Below are 15,297 nucleotides of genomic sequence, written 5' to 3'. Positions count from 1 at the left end.
AATCACGTCCGGGCGCTATTTTGAAATACACCACTTTGAAAAAAGAAATGATGTCTAGACGCTATTATTTAGAAAGAAAACCCTTCTTTCGAAATTACCTTTAAACCTCATTTTATAAGGAGTAAGGGTAATTTGAAAGAAGGGTTTTCTTTTGAAATAACCGCGCCTAAACAGTGTTTCTTTTTTTGAAATAGGGTATTTCGAAATAGCGCCCCGACGCAATTATGCAAATGAAGCATGGGAAATTCAAATCCAGGCTTCATTTGCAATTTTGTTCACCTGCATTTGCATTCCTCTCTCGAAAGAGGAATGCAGTGTAGACATACCCAAAGAGACTAAAGAGAGGAACATTTTAAAAAATGATTTGTATCTTTAGGTAAAGATTAAATATTACCTCCAGAGCTCTTTGATGTATTTTTAATAGGCATGTTGTTTGCTGTCCATATGCCGGTGTCTTTAACTCATATTATATAAACTAGGAGAACAGCAATAAAGTATGGATCAACAGAATGGTCTTTTTCTCCCACTTTGTTTTATTCCTCTAACTGAGCTATTTTTTTCAAAATGTCTGTTTTCCTCTTCATCTTGGGGAAATGTTGCTCATTAGAAAATTGGGTCAATCTTCTTATAAAAATGTGCTTTGTAATTAAAAGATTTCCTAAATACTTTCCCTGCTGAAAATCCTGCCATTATCACTTTCTGTTGGATAATTATTATACATATAAGTCGTAAACACAAATCCTCGAGTTTCCCATGTAATAAGCTGTCTGATCACAACTCCAAAAGTTAGGATTGTGAGTTTGCACAGTTCAGTCACAGAAGTTAATTATTACACACACTATGGGAGAATGGATGGAAAATAACATTTATTAGTTTATGTGCACTTTCCTTTGCATGTTACAAAAGAGCTGATGTTATTAGAGCTCATTCTTGTGTTAGGACCATAATCTATTGAATTCATGACTAATGCTTTATGGATTCAATTTTTTTCCCTGTCCCCATTATACACTCTTCAGCTTTGTCTACACTGCTGGCATTTGCCTGCAGAAAGTATGCAAATGAAGCAGTGATTAGCATTTTGTTGTACTTCATTTGCATAATCTATTCGAACTGTTTTTGCGCAACAGGTTTTTGTCCAAAAGCATGCAGTGTGGACTTTTCCTTTTTGCACAAAAATCCCTTTTTGTGCAAGATCCTTATCCCTTTCTGGAAGAAGCATAAGGATCTTGTGCAAAAAGGGGATTTGGGGTAAAAGGTAACGTCCACATTGCTTGTTTTTGCACAAAAAAGGCTTGAATAGATTACAAAAATGAAGTGTGGCAAAATGGTAATCAGTGCTTCATTTGCATACACTCTGCTGGCAAAAGCCAGGAGTGTAGACATAGCCTTCCTGTTTCTTTACACTTTCTCCAGCTGCAAATTACTATATATTGTGGCAAGGTCTTTGCCCAGGCCCCTTGTCCTGGGACCTCTTCTTCAGCCACAAATCACCAGGAGACCCTTTCTTTGCAATCACCCATGTCTTTTTATTGCTTGTGCCAATTTCTCACCATCTGCTTACTCAGCCACTTTCTCCTCCAGCTGGGGCCCCACAAACTCAGCCATGCTCTGGCTCCTCCCTCTCCACTTCCCCTCTGGCTGCCTTACATAGCTCTCTGGCTAATGAGGCCCAGAGCTGCTTCCAATTAGCCCTTCAGGCCTGGGCTTGCTCACCTGTAATTGGCCTTTTCAGCCAGGTTGTAGTGGCAGAGCTCTGGCTTAGCCAGCTATCTGTCACAATATATACCTTCTCCAATTTTCTTGCAGATTCATTTCATTGAAACATTATGGAATTTTTTTGAAGAGTTTTTGTCTGGAAAGTTCATGAAATTTTCAGTGTCACACAAATTTGCAGAGAGGAAATGAATGCTTATCCCACATGGACCTCTTCATCTTGTCTGTAGGTGGGAACATGTTAACCTGTGGCTCACTGCTTATGTGTATCTGTTTCTCTTTCATGTGTAGGCACCATGCCTACTTTCTCTTATTTTTCTTATTTCAATTTGAGATTGTAAGATAGCTGTCCCTTAAGGGCCCTAGACAAACATGACAAAAGAGTTGATTGAAAAGGCAGACCTCCAGTTCCATAAGGAAAACTAACAAAGATGAAGAATAAAGCCTTGATTTTGAAAGTTATTGAGCAAAGCAGCCCATATCTAGCAGAGTACTTCAACACATGCTTAACTTTTTCATCTGAATACAAAGTATTTTTTCTGGATTGGGATCAGGGGACACAGCATTTTGCAAGATGATTCTGTAAGTAACTTACCCAAATGCACTCAAGAAGTCCAAGACAGAGATGAAAACTTAAGAATCAAGTGTCACAACAACACCATCATCGATTCCTCCAGGAAATACATCATTGCCACAAGCACTGCAACCGGTTCTATATATCTGCCATACCACTTTGGAATTGTCAAAAGTTGCTTTGGCAAATAGAAAAAAAATAGCCAAGGAGATTCATTTAGAGAGAGATGCTGGTGCTAATGGAGAAGCAGGGGATCACAGATGTGCATACATGGGACTAGCAAAAGCAAAAGGAGTGAGAGAGGATTCTGTGTTCTTATCTGTTGAAAGCAAGAGTGGAAAACTGGTAGGGACCAAAAAATTAAAGTGGCAGTCACTGAGAAAGTGTTCATCTTGCCTCCTGAGCATCTGCTCTTTCTCAGAGCTCTTAGGAGGTAACATGTCTGCCCTGAATTTTATTAATGGCCTCCAGGTCCTAGGTAGAAGATGGCCTTGAAGGAAATGAAAAAGAGCATAGCCCCTTTTTTTTTTTTTTTTTTTGGTTTACGGAAACATCTGGATTTTTTTTCCACAATTTTCTGCTGTATCTCAGGAGCAGCATGATTTGTATGGCTTGTTTCTATTCCAACCCCACAAACTTATGGATCCTGAGGAACAGAAAACACTTGAATACTGAGCTAGTAGAGTTTCTCTATGATGAGCAAGATATCCTCCATCAGCTTGAGTGGCAGAGATTTGTGTGCTCTTTGGTTCTTCAAGATTATTTTCCATATCATCTCTAGTACCTGAGGCAGGGGGTATTGTAAGAATTCAGATATGAAATCTTTCTCCACATTTTCAAGCAATCCTAGGACATTCACATTGCAACACTAAGAACTATTTTATAGGTACAACACCTTCTCCTGAAGGGCTTTCTTCAGGCCAGTTTCGTATTAAAGTCAATGAAAAGATTTCCATTGATTTCTGTTGGTTTTGGATCTGGTCCTACGGCCTCTGATATGATTTTTTTTTAAATCAGGATCTTTCTTCCTTTCCCCCCCTTTCCCTTGGCTCACTTAACAAGCTCCTGCCAGTGAGGGATAAATCTCTGCTGTCTCTTGGCTTTTTTTCCCGTTGACAATTTTGCCCTGAAATGTGGAAATTTTGGTGCTATCCTTGTAAGCTGTGATTCCTTTTTAAGTGACATAGAAGCAATAGAAAGCCTGTCACAAAGCTCAATCAAGCATCCATCTTCTTATTCAAAAGGTAAGTAAATCTCGAACATCCCACCCCCCATTGAAAGGGCTCAAATTATTCCAAAACAAGCAGCTCCCTTTCAATGTACTTCATATTTTTAAAGAAAAAGGCATGAAGTGTTCACTCTGACCAAATTTTGGATTCTTACACCCATAAAACAGTTATATTTATCAACTTCAATATCATATAAGACATAAGGAAACATAATGACAGACAAATGACCTGAACAATTGATGTTAAACCTCCCACATTATAAGATTCAACATATGGCACATTTACAAAAGAAAAACATTAGAATTTTTCCTTCACTGTAAATAATGTTTATGAGCTAAACACACTGACACATTTGCTTATCTGTTACTCAATCTCTTCTAAGAGTAACATTACTGGAAACAAAAATTTCCTGATCACTTAGTCAAGTATGCATATTTTTTCCTGACAAACACTGCACATACATGCATCTGTGCTATAACGTGGAAAACTGTCAAATATGTATTTCTTTAATGGATTTGGAATTTATTCAAACAACATTTCTAAAATTAATTATCATAAACTATTATAATTTAGAACTTTAATATATTTATACTGAGTTGGACTAGTGTTAACATTTCATCACAAGTAAGAAAACTTTCCTTGTGTAGAGAAGTAGAAGTTAGACATAAACATAGGAATTAAAAGTGATATCATTAATATCTGTTAGCAATCTAATTTATATATCCAGAAATGTCACTAATGTTTTAACTTCATGAAAATGCACTGTGCTGCCCCATATGCATGGAATCATAGAACTATAGAGCTGGAAGAGACCTCAGGAGGTCATCAAGTCCAGCCCCCAGCCCAAGGCAGGACTAATCCCAACTAAATCAACCCAGCCAGGGCTTTGCCAAGCTTAAACACCTCTAGGGATGGGGATTGCACCACCTCCCTCGGCAACCCATTCCAGAGCTTTACCACCCTCCTAATGAAATAGTTTTTCCTAATATCCAACCTAGACTTCCCCCACTGTAACTTGAGACCATTGCTCCTTGTTCTGCCATCCGTCACTACTGAGAACAGCCTTTCTCCATCCACTTTGTAACCTCCCTCCAGGAAGTTGAAGACTGCTATTAAATCCCCCCTCACTCTTCTTTTCTGCAGACTAAACAAACCCAAATCCGTCAGTGTTTCCTAATAGGTCATGCACTCTAGCCCCCTAATCATGTTGGTCGCCCTCTGCTAGACCCTCTCCAATGCGTCCACATCCTTTCGCGGGGGAGCGGGGGCGGGGGGTGGGGAGCAGAACTGGATTCAATATTCCAGATGTGGCCTCACCAGAGCCGAATAAAGGGGAATAATCACTTCACTGGATTTGCTGGCAATGCTCCTCCTAATGCACCCTAATATGCCATTAGCCTTCTTGGCTATAAGGGCACACTGATACTCATATACAGCTTATCATCCACTGTAATCCCCAGGTCCTTTTCTGCTGAACTGCTACTTGGCCATTCAGTCCCCAGCCTGTAACAATGCTTGGGATTCTTCCATCCCAAGTGCAGGACTCTGCACTTGCCCTTGTTGAACTACATCAGATTTCTTTTGGCCCAATCCTCTAATCTGTCCAGGTCACTCTGGACCCTATCCCTGCCCTCCAGCATATCTACCTCTCCCCCTAGCTTAGCGTCATCAGCAAACTGCTGAGGGTGCAATCCATCCTCTCATCCGGTCATTAATGAATATGTTGAACAAAACCAGTCCAAGAACTGATTCTTGGGTCACTCCGCTAGAAACTGACCGCCAACCTGACATCAAGCCATTGATCACCACCCATTGGTCCTGACAGTCTAGCCAGCTTTCTATCCATCTTACACTCCATTTATCCAATCCAACTCCCTTAACTTGCTGGCAAGAATATTGTGGGAGACCATATCAAAAGCTTTGCTAAAGTCGAAGTATATCACATCCACTGACTTTCCCTTCTCCACCGAGTTAGTAACCTCATCATAGAAGCTAATCAGATTGGTCAGGCATGACTTGCCCTTTGTGAATCCATGTTGACTATTCCTGATCAATTTGCCCTCTTCCAAATGCTTCAAAATGGATTCCTTGAGGATTCCCTCCATGATTTTTCAAGGGACTGAAGTAAGGCTGACTGGTCTGTAGTTCCCTGGATTGTCTTTCTTCCCTTTTTTAAAGATGGGCACTACATTTGCCTTTTTCCAGTCATCCAGGATCTCTCCTGATCTCCACGAGTTTTTAAAGATAATGACCAAAGGCTCCACAATGACATTTGCCAATTCCCTCAGTACCCTTGGATGCAGTAAATCTGGGCCCATGGATTTGTGTATGTTTAGCTTTTCTAAATAGTTCCTAACTTGTTCTTTCCCCACGAAGGGCTGTCCTCCTCCTTCCCATACTGCATTGCCTAGTGCATTTTTCTGGGAGCTGACCTTGTCCGTGAATACAGAGGCAAAGAAAGCATTGAGTACTTCAGCTTTTCCCACATCATCTGTCACTAGGTTACCTCCCTCATTCAGTAAGGGCCCCACACCCTCTCTGATCTAATATGCCTGTAGAAACCTTATTGCTCTTATTGCTAACATGCCTGCAGAAACCTTTCTTGTTACTCTTCACATTCCTTGCCAGCTTCAATTCCAATTATGCTTTCACTTTCCTGATAACTCCCCTATAGTCTCAAGCAATATATTTATACTCCTCCCTAGACACTAGTCAAAGTTTCCACTTCTTGAAAGCTTTTTGTGTTTAAGATAACCATGGATGTCCCCAGTGAGCTTACCAATCTGGTCGCTTACCATATTTTCATTTCTTGCTTCAAATCAGGATGGTTTCTTCCTGTGCCTTTAATAAGGCTTCTTTAAAATACTGCCAGTTCTCCTGGACTCCTTTCCTCTTCATGTAAGCATCCATGGTGATCCTGCCCATCTATTCTCTGAGGAAGTCAAAGTCTGCTCTTCTGAAGTCTAGGGTGTGTATTTTGCTACTCTCCTTTCTTCCTTTGGTCAGGATCATGAAATCTACCATCTCATGATCTCTGCTTTCCAGATTGTCACCCACCTCTACTTCCCCTACTAGTTCCTCCCTGTTTGTGAGCAGAAGATCTAGCTGTGCATGGCCCCTGCTCAGTTCCTTCAGCACTTTTACCAAGAAGTTATCCCCAACATTCTCCAAAAACTTCCTAGATTGTCTGTGTACTGCTGTATTGGTCTCCCAACAGATGACAGGGTGATTAAAGTCCCCCAGGAGAACCAGGGTCTGTGATCTGGAAGCTTCTCTCAGTTGTCCAAAGAAAGCTTCATCTACCTCATCCACCTGATCTGGCCATCTATAGTAGACACCAACCACATCACCACCCCTGTTGCTTCCACCTCTAAATTTAACCCACAGAGTTTCAACAGTCTTTTCTCCCTCTAAGTACTGGAGCGCAGAGCAATCATACTGCTCTCTTGCCTACAGTGCAACTCCTCCTCCTTTTCTCCCACACTTGTTCTTCCTGAACAGTTTATACCCTTCAATGACAGTGCTCCAGTCATGCGAGTCATCCCAACAAGTCTCTGTTATTCCAGTCAAATCATAGTTCTTTAACTGGGCCAGGGCTTCTAATTTTTCCTGTTTGTTTCCCAGGCTTCTCACATTGGTTTACAAACACCTTAGATAACCAGTTGATTGCCCTACCATCTCCATCGAATCAGGGGTCCTCCTCTGTTGCTAGTTCCTCCTTGTGATTCTTAACAGTGTCTGATTTCCTAACTTACCTCAGGGCTTTGGTCACCATCCCCCAACGAACCTAGTTTAAAGCCCTCCTCACAAGGTTTGCAAGCCCTCCCGTGAAGATGCTCTTTCCTCTCTTGGATAGGTAGATCACATCTCTTCGTTACAATCCTTGTACCCAGAACAGAGTCCCATGGTTGAAAAAACCAAAGCCCTCTCTCCGACACCATCTGAGCAACCATGCATTTACTTCCTCAATTTGACGATCCTTACCCAGACCTTTTCCTTCAACTGGAAGGATGGACAAGAACACCACTTGCACTTTAAATTCCTTGATCCTTCTTCCTAGCACTACATAATCTGCTGTGACTTGCTCAAGGTCATTCTTGGCCATATCGTTAGTTCTGACATGGAGAAGCAGAAAGGGGTAGCAAGCCAAAGGTTTAATCACTTTCACTCTCGGTCACATCCTGAATGGGAGCTCCCAGTAAGCATCACACTTCTCGAGATTGCAGGTCTGGACAGCAGACCAATGACTCAGTCATGCTTAGGAGGGAATCCCTGATCACCACCACCTTCTTCTTCTGGGGGTGGTGGTCATGGAACCCCCATCCCTAGGACTGCACATCCCATGCCTTCTGGTAGATGGTGTTTCCTTCTGATTTCTTCCCTGAGAGGTCCCTGCCAAAGCATTCTCCATCACAGTGCCTGTGGAGAGAGCCTGAAAGCAGTTACTTACTTCTATAGGAATGGGGGATACCTGAGTTGGACTTCTCCTTCGACAGGTTATATGCTGCCAGTTTTCTTCCTTGTCCTGTACTGCCCTGACTGGCTTTTCAGCCTGCTGTGGCTGCAGGATTAAATGCTGCCTTCTATCGAGGAAGTCTTCATCCTCTCTGATAGAACATAGGGTTGATACTTGGGCCTCCAGTCCTCTAATTTTTTCTTGCGAAATGGTGACCAGCTTGCACTTAGTGCAGATGAAATCCGTCCTTTCTTCCGGGAGGAAGACAAACATGGCACATGCTGTGCAGGTAACAAGAGCAGAGCTATCACCACCCATATCTGCCTTCCTTCTGAGAGATTCCTCAGTTGTTATTCAATGCCTCCCTGAAGGGAAGGAGTGCAGTGAAAAGATGTTAAAGAATGGTGAGTGTATCTCACTCCCTTCCCACTCCTCTTCCCAACTCTCTCTCCAAACTCCCTGTTAACAGCTCCTGGTTGCTGACTAACTCCTTTATAAATGCCATAGTATACATAGTACACAGCAAGTGAATTCTTACTCACTTTTCTAGCCCACTCCAACATTTCCTTTTCAACCTAATATAGCCTAAAACTTATATTTTAAAATGCAAAAGATAAATAACTTTATTTTTAGAGATGAATAATTTATTTAATTAATTCAGCCTCATCTTATGTTATGCATTATCTGTTAGATCTTATAATTTACCGGGAATTCAAATTATTTTTATATTAATTATTATTCTCAAAATAATCTTTTGGGAATGATTCACATTCTGTAACTGTTTGTGAACAGTTTGCTATAGTTCTACAATTCTAGATTTATTAGATTTGATTGGATAAAAAGATCTTATATAGTAGTTTTTAGATTAGCTTATGCCTAGGATATTTCCATATTGACTGAAAGTAACAAAATCAGATTTCTTATGCAAATAGACTTTGAGCTGAAAATTTGCTTACCACAAACACTAATCTAGCTACATAGACAGGTGTGTGTGCATACACATATCTCTCTCATGGAACGGGAAGGGGTCTTGAGAGGTCACTGAGTCCAGTTCTCTGCCCTTATAGCAGGACCAAGTAGCATCCCAAACATATTTGCCACAGATACCTAAATGGCCCCCTCAAGGATAGAGCTCAGCACCATGCATTTAGTAGGCCAATGCTCAAACTTCTGAGCTATCCCTCCTCCTAATAGAAATTTACATTGTTTTTGTAATTTACTTGCAAAGAGCGAGCACTAAAGGTGCACGAATATAGGCAAAACCAGTGATATTTTTTTAATTCAAACATATAAGCATGAAAATCACCTTTTCTTTCTTTCTTTCTTTCTTTCTTTCTTTCTTTCTTTCTTTCTTTCTTTCTGCATTTATAGGAAATTGACACTGCTGTCTCATGTTAAAGGCCAAATTATGTCTGGATATGTTCAGGTGGAATAAAGGGGGAAAGAAGGTAAGGCACTTCTCCTGCTTGTCCTCAACCAGGAGGCAATGTCCACAAGACAGCCATAATGTCCTTGGGAAGCCCGCAGATGGACAACCAGGGGAACTTGGTGCAGCTTATTTTAGTCTGGAGCAAGGCCTTTGGTCTGTGATTTGTGCCTGGAATAGCACATCTACTTGGTTCTTCTTACTCAGGGTTCTTGATAATGCCACGATTTAGCCCAAAATTATTTCTCTGCCTCTCTGGAGTTTACACTCTTCATATACTTTTAGATGTGAATTCTTTCTTTTTTTTAATTCATTGCCTGTGTATGTATGTGTGCATATACAAATAGTTTTCTAAATACTTTTCTCACTAATCACACACATATTCCTGCACATCCAGAAATATAATTTATGCTATCGTGCCAAAAGTGTCCGTCTGCTTTGTACATTGGAGAAACGTTTCAGACACTTCGCCGAAGAATCAATGCCCACAAAACAGATATTAGACAGGATCACAAAGAAAAAACAGTTTCCTGCCATTTCAACCAGAAAGGACATTGTCTCAACAACTTAATTACCTGAATCCTGCTTCAAAAGCCTTTTAAGACTACACTTGAAAAAGAATCCTCTGAACTGTTATTCATACTTACATTTGACACTTTACACCTGGGTCTGAATAAAGAATCTAATTATCTTACCCATTACAAAGATAGCTTCCCCAATTATCACCTCTAATATCATTGGCTCACAGACATTTACCTTCCCACCCCCTCCCCCATCGCCCTTCTGTTCTGAAATTTGATTTATCCTTTTCATATGTGTTCATTTTTTTAATTGTACCCTTTGGTATATATGGTTGTGACAATTTTCTTCCACTATTTGATCTGAGGAAGTGGGTCTGGCCCACGAAAGCTCATCATCTAATAAACCATCTTGTTAGTCTTTAAAGTGCTACATAGTCCTGTGTTTTGTTTCAGCTACACCAGATTACATTTCTATCACAATACTAACTTCTGATGAATCATGTTTCATGGCCAGGCGGGCTGCCATCTGGTGGGACCAAAACAAATATAGAAAGATACTCTGTATGGCAACTACAACTTTTAGCTATTTGTGAAATCTTAGTAATTTCAATCATGCTACATGACTATTTATTATTTATTATTATGAAACAATTGTTTATAGTATCCTAAATGTGTCTAGGCTCCATAACATTAATATAAGAAAGAAAGAAATCAAAGCTATGTATCTTCAATAGAAAGAATCATATGATTCTTTGAAAGAATAACTTTCTTTTTTGCCATTATCAATACAGACTTTCTCCCTTCTGAATACCCCACACATGACAGAAAGAGCTACGTCTAAACTACAAAGATTTTTCGAAAGAGGATATTCAAATTCCTCTGGAATTGGTATATCTTCTTCTGATCGCATTTTCGAAAGAGGAATGGATGCGGGGGGGGGGGGATTCGGGAAAAAAAAAACCTTTTTCAAAAAAAAATGTTCTTCCTAAAAAAAGGTTTACACGGTTTTCAAAAAAAGGGGGTTTTCCCCCCCAAAAAATCACGTCCAGACTACTTTTATTTTCAAAAGATCCTCCTTTGAAAATGCAATCGGAAGAAGATATGCAATTCCTGCACAATTTGCATATCCTCTTTCGAAAAATCTTTGTAGTTTAGACATAGCCTTAGAGGACAACTATGTGACAAAAGTCATTGTCTAGGGAAGTGACACTGACAATCTCCATGGTCCCATTGGCAAGGTGCAGCGCTCCAGCAGAGATTTAAAGGGTCCAGGCCATGCCTTCAGTCACTGCTGCTGCTACTACTGTGGCAGTTGAGAACCGCTGGGTCCCTGAGCAACTGCCCCCTTTTCCCACCATTCTCCCTCCCACTCAGTAGGCCTATGTATGGATGCATTTGTAGATAAATGACCAAACTTTAATAATAAATCCTGGGTTACATCCCTCAGAAAGTTTGGATTTAGACACAAAGCAAGATTCAAATTTCCTGTTTTAAACCCTTAACTGTGATAAATTTGACTGGGTAGATAGATTAAATAGATCTTTCACATAATGCTCTATGAAATGTTAGTGATTTCAGGATAAAACATCCAATAAGAATTTGATCTCATGATCTGAACTTGTTTCACTGGTTCAGCATTTATTTATATACTATCTAGCTTGAGAATCCTGTATGTAACACCTCTTTAAAGACAGGGACGTTTCTGTTCACCACCTACAATTCAGTTATAACCACTTCTGCAGCCTATTGATGTATCTGCTATTTCACTCTTAGAGGATGTCCACACTGCTGCATTATTTCAAAATAACTCAGGTTATTTTGAAATAACAGGGTGAGCATCTACACAGCAAACCCATTATTTCAAAATTATTTCTAAATAACAGGCTTCTTACTCCAGAATAATAAACCCACATTTCATGAGGAATAATGTCGGTTTTGAAATATTTCTTTCTTTCTTTCTTTCTTTCTTTCTTTCTTTCTTTCTTTCTTTCTTTCTTTCTTTCTTTCTTTCTTTCTTTCTTTCTTTCTTTCTTTCTTTCTTTCTTTCTTTCTTTCTTTCTTTCTTTCAAAATAGGGTGTGTGTGCACAGATCAGTTGTGCTTATTTCGAAATAATTGGCCTCAAAGGCTTTTCATAGCTGCCCTGGTGGCCATTCTGTCCACACACCTGCAGAGCTCTAATTTCCCTTCCCCTGCCCAATATTTAAATATCCCGGGCTTCATTTGCATCTTCCCGGGCGCCGCCATTTTTAAATCCCCCTTAGTCCGAACTCCGTGCCCACGGCTACACACGGCACGGAGTAGGTAGTTCGAATCAGGATCTCTAATTTGAACTACCGATACACTTCGTTCCACCCCCCCTTTCTCTAGGGACCCGCATTCCAGTGCTTTACCACCCTCCTGGGACAATAGCATGAAGGTCACATCTGCATGAGCACATTCCTGATGGTCAATCTCTCCAGGCTGAACTGGTTCCCGACAGAGAGGTAGGTGTCCCATCATGGTGAGGTTCCAAATAGCTATGGCAAAGCACTTCTGGAGGGGGATGACGGGTCTCATGTAGGTTTCCCATCACCTGAGGGCAGGGCTAACCCACTCACACAGCTCCAGGAAGAAGTCTTTCCACATGTATAAGTTCTGGAGCCACTGCTTGTCTTCCCACTACTCCATGATCTGGTCCCACCAGTTGGAACTGTTATCCTGGCACCAAAAGCAGTGGCACACGGTGTGCAGGGAAGCATGGGAGGCATCATGCTGCATGAGCAGCACATGGAGAGAGGTGAAGAGGTGCCCCAGAGTGAACTGCTGGTCCTGGTCCTACAGTGCCACAAGGGCAGCCTGCAGTAACTGTACCAGGAGTGGGTCTGGCTCACGAAAGCTCATCATCTAATAAACCATCTTGTTAGTCTTTAAAGTGCTACATTGTCCTGCATTTTGCTTCAACTACCCCAGACTAACACGGCTACATTTCTATCACTGTACCAGGAGGTGCAGCATGAGGTCTAAGAGCTGGCAAGTGCTTTGCAGCAGGTCCAGCTTCATGGTTGGAGTGCTGTGGTATATACAAAAGCAACCAGAGCAGGCAGAGAGAAGAGTTTGTTTTCTCTCAAGGAGGTAGGCAAAGGTGAAGAGTCTGAGACATGACTGCAGAGGATAGCCCCTTCAAGCACGAACCTCAAATAGGCTCAGGCAGCAGCTCTAGGAAGTGGCTGCTGTCCTGATGCCCTGCCCAGAGTGCTTCCGAGGGGCTTTCAATATGATTCAGGTTTCAATGAATGTGGACATACTATTTCAACATAATTCTGTGCTATTTTGCTTGTTATTTATTGTGTGGATGTGCTATTTCAAAATAGCTATCTGGGGAGTTATTATTCTGAAATAGCTTTTTTTTTTAAATAAGCATGTAGTGTAGACATATCCTTAGTGAGAAAATCTAAAAAATTACCCTGTAAAAAGTTTTTTCTTTTATAACTGCAAAAAAATATGGAAGAAAGGAATTCACAAAATATTCATGCAGTTAAAGGCCCAGGTTCTCATGTGGGGTAAAGTAGTGTACCTCCCCTAATTTAAATAGAATTATTCCAATTTACACAAGCTAAGCTTCTGGAAGCATCCACAAAAGGAAAACCTCACATTTCATCCTAGAATCTAAAATGAATGAAAGATGATTAATAGAAAAATTGCTGAAGCAAGTGCTTCAACTCCACACATTTAGGTGAAATGTCGGCATGGATTGATGGCGAAGGAACACGTTTCTTACTGCAATTTCCCTTTACTCAGTAATAACTTTCTAGCTGAGTGAGCAGAAAAACACTTGTTTCAATGGAATGTGCAGTAGTTCCTTCCTTTGTCTTCCTTCCCAATTGGCTTTTAAATGAAAGTCTGTAGTAAACTTGCTCAGCTCTTTTAATGTGCAATGGAGGGGCTGTAACAAAACATATGGGTGGTACTGTATAACTTTATGAGGAAATGAAAAATTTCTTTTTCTGAGCAATTTTTTTAACTGACCTCATTGAGACAGTAGTTTTATTCCGCTAAGCACGAACACAGTTTCCCTAACTGCCTCTCTGGAGTGGTTTCTACAAGCTCCTGAAAAGAGGGTAGTCTTTCACATCCACATGCAGGCTGAAAATTGGTCTTCCGTGACTCTTGTGCCTACCTTTTGTCTTTTATCCAGACACAAATTAAGATGCCATTTGAAAACAATGCAGTAATAAAGGTACAAGTAACGGCAGGAGTTACCTAGCAAAGTTTTACTGATGATAATTTTGAGTGGGAAACTCCTCCCTATCAAGGCTTCTTCCCCACTCTGCCACAATAAATGCAGAAGTGGGGTCCCGCAAAAGTACCTCAAAACCTTATCTTTCTAGGCTTTGGTATAAAACTTTCCCCCAAAATCTTTAAAAAACTAGATTTGGGGGATAAAAGTCTGCTGCCACCACCCAAGTAATGATAAGGAAACCAAGGAAGAGATCACCTCGTAAATCTCACCCCGAAAATAAAAACAGGACACAAAAAATTAACCAATACCAGGTTAATAAAAAGGAAGAGAAGACACCACAATTTTATTATCACCACAATGCTCCTGTTACAAGCATAATGAGTAGATGGAAAAGTCACCAATTAATAAACTCACGGGGAATTCCACCATGGGACAAAATTTAGTTACAAAGGAGAGAAAAACCCATTTTTAAATGCACAGACATCAGATCCCATTTTCCAAACCATAAAACAATAAAACCTAATGGATTTATCTAAACTTTACCCTACTTACAGATAGTGAAGAACCTTTTCTTGGAGATAGAGACAAGTCTGTCTCCCTCAGCAACTGGAGAGAAACTGCCCAGACACAAAGGAGGGAAAACCCCCCAAATTCCTTTGTCCCAGTTGGAAATCCCTATCTGCATTTCTATTGGCTGAGCAGATATCTGGCTAGGTAAAGTTCACTCCTTAGTTCTCAGGCTGCTGCCCATCCCTCATAGTCATGACACCCCCAAAAAACAACCTTCAGACCCAAGGGTGTTTGCGCAAGGCTATTGATAAAAGGACACATATTTTTATGTGGCACCTTTATATTAAAATGGAACCCCACAGAGCAATGGCATTATTACAAGTCATCTTCAGCGTAGAATCACAGTGTAAGATGGCATTAGGAGGTGTGAATAATCTAAATAGAAAGTAATCAGTCAGAAACGGGTAAGTCCATTTGAAGATGGGCAATAAATTGAAGATGTTGGAATACATTGAAATGTATACATTTTTATTCTGCTATATGACAACTCTGCCTATAGAGAGGGAGAGCGGAGGAGGGGAGAGATTTTTTTTTTGGTGAAGGAAATAACTAAAGACCTGATTCAAAACCCATTGAAGTCAGTGGAA

This window comes from Pelodiscus sinensis, chromosome 2 (assembly GCF_049634645.1).
Source record: "Pelodiscus sinensis isolate JC-2024 chromosome 2, ASM4963464v1, whole genome shotgun sequence".
In the NCBI taxonomy this organism is placed as follows: domain Eukaryota; kingdom Metazoa; phylum Chordata; order Testudines; family Trionychidae; genus Pelodiscus; species Pelodiscus sinensis.
This window is presented reverse-complemented; position numbering follows the sequence as displayed.